Source organism: Callospermophilus lateralis, chromosome 15, assembly GCF_048772815.1.
Source record: "Callospermophilus lateralis isolate mCalLat2 chromosome 15, mCalLat2.hap1, whole genome shotgun sequence".
Taxonomy (NCBI): Eukaryota; Metazoa; Chordata; class Mammalia; order Rodentia; family Sciuridae; genus Callospermophilus; species Callospermophilus lateralis.
In genome coordinates this window covers 83383478-83386103 of record NC_135319.1, presented here as the reverse complement: position 1 = coordinate 83386103, position 2626 = coordinate 83383478, and the positions used below count along the sequence as shown (strand labels likewise).

At 40.5% G+C, this 2626-nt stretch overlaps 1 pseudogene; it reads left to right on the top strand.

The window, feature by feature from the left end:
* Positions 1 to 979: 979 nt before the first annotated feature.
* LOC143381615 (uncharacterized protein C16orf52 homolog B pseudogene) lies at positions 980 to 1486 on the top strand (annotated as a pseudogene).
* Positions 1487 to 2626: the final 1140 nt, after the last annotated feature.

Here is a 2626-nt window from a genome sequence, read left to right as displayed (position 1 = left end):
ACATGTGGCTTTTGTGTCTGGATTTCTTCTTGGGCTTGTGTATTTTTAGCAAATCTATAGTTGTGCTGCCAGGGTCCCTTTAGGAAGTCCAGCCAGGTGGCAGGGAATCCTAGCCATTTGGGAGGCTGAAGCAGGAGGCTCACCAGTTCAAGGCTAGCATGGTCAATTTAGCAAGCCCCTGTCTCAAAAAAAAAAAAAAAAAAAATTTACTGCATCAGCAAAAAAAAAAAAAAAAAAAAAATATATATATATATATATATATATATATATATATATATATATATATATATGGAAGATTTTCCCCACCCACCCACCCCAAACAACATGTCTCTTAGTGTTTTGATTTTTTTTTTTCCTTTTCTTTTTATACATAGAGATTAGGGAATTTCAGAATTTTTACATACATTTTAGCAAACACATTTTGATCTATTGGCTTCTCGGTGCAGTAATGCAACGGTAATCCGTTCTGGTGCCAAGGAAGGAAGGAAGTTGTGAACATTACAAAAAAGTTGTGAACACTAATTTCTTAGGAGGTGAGGCCAGCCCCACATGAACTTCTTTTGCATCCCTCTGGTCCACCATGATTCATAAATACTTAGACTTTTTTTCTCAAATGAATCATTAGACGTTAAAAACGGAACAGAGTCACAAAGGGCCACATGCTTTTCAGTGGGAAGCATTCTCCTTCACCAGGTTGCTGTCACAGTGCAGACTGCCTGCCTGAATATGCTCAGGAGATTTAGTCAATATTGTCTGTATTTGGTTATGGAAAGGCTCTCGTTTTTTTTTTTTTTTTTTTAAATCCAAAGTGCATAGTGAGAACAAATCAAAGCATTTTTTCCTTTTCAGCATCAGCGCTGGGGGCCGAGGGGGCGAGGCGGCGGCGCGGGGACTGGGGGGGGCGGGGGGGCGCGTGGGGCGGGAGGCCTGAGGCGGAGGCCTGCCCAGGACTCGCGGGGTGGGGGGAGGGGGCGGGGAGATGGATAAACTGACCATCATCTCAGGATGTCTCTTTGTGGCCGCCGATATCTTCGCCAGCATCGCCAGCATCGCCAACCCCGACTGGATCAACACCGGGGAGTCGGCGGGAGCACTCACTGTGGGGCTAGTGCGACATGTCAAACAATCCATGGACGAGACCCGACGTGCATCCCTCCTCGGCTGCCCCCAGAGTGGGTCACCACACTGTTTTTTATCATCATGGGAATCATTTCATTGACTGTCACATGTGGTTTGCTGGTGGCTTCCCACTGGCGAAGAGAAGCTACAAAATATGCTCGATGGATAGCATTCACTGGAATGATCCTTTTTTGTATGGCTGCCCTAATATTCCCAATAGGATTTTACATTAATGAAGTCGGAGGTCAACCTTATAAAGTTACCCAACAACACAGTAGTTGGGTCATCATATGTACTTTTTGTCTTATCAATTTTCTTTACAATAGTAGGACTTCTATTTGCTGGCAAAGTTTGTTTACCAGGCTGATGAATGTCTATCTCTATCATTTTTTATTTTATTTAATTTTTTATTTTTATTTTTAGAGGGTGGGAGGACAAAGACAAGGCATCTGAGCAGTCCTCTCATAGGAAAATGCTCAAAATAAAAATTTTAAAAAGGCTGAAGGTGTAGTAGCTCAGTGGTACAGTATCCCCAGGCTTAATCCCCAGGACAAAAAAAAAGTCCCTTCATGGAAACAGAGAATTTTAAATGGAATGGGCGAAGCCTCACTTGACTTGGGTTAGCCCACAGCTAAAAGATTCCTAGGAGATTCAGCAGCAAAAGCTGGGAAGGGCTCTGAATGGCCCAGCTGGGTTACATGCTCACACCTTGACCAATCAGGGTAGTCAAAGAATAATCACCTTCACTCCTTTGGACTCTAAGAAAAATGAAGATTTTAAGTAGAGAAGGACATAATCAAATTTAGAAACCTCTACTTGTCCAGGGAGTTTAAGGTTCTAAGAAAACCAGTTAACCTTAAAGGCAGGCATATTAAGTGTCTATTCTAATGATGTTACTTAAAAAAAAAAAAAAAAAAAAAAAAATCTGCTAACATATAGGAAATACAGAAAACTGAAGTCCTTGTTAAATGATATACCACAGGGACAAAACCCAGCTCTGTGGAAAACTCTGTTAACAGCACATTTGTTTACTTTTCTCTCAGCAAATAAATTGCAAGGAAAATAACTATAAAAGGGATAAGGAGAAACCATGGATTAAGAAGCATTTGGGGCTGAGGTTGTGGCTCAGTGGTAGGGCACCTGCCTATCACATGTGAGGCTCTGGGTTCGATCCTCAGCACCACATAAAAACAAATAAATAAAATAAAGATATTATAAAGAAGAAGAAGCAGAAGCATTTAAAGGCACAGCAACCAAACACAAACTATGGAATTTAGATTTTTTTAATACACTTGTGACATTCGTGAGAGAATCAGAAATATAGATGTTAGTATTTAATGATATTAAATAATAATTGTTTATTCTTTTAGTTATGATAATAGCATTATATGATATTTATAAATGAAATGATAGGGTACATGGGATTTGCTTCAAAATATTACATAAGAGCAGGGTGGATTGGGATAGGAATGGGATAGGTCTGGCGTGGGTTGATGGTTATTGGGGC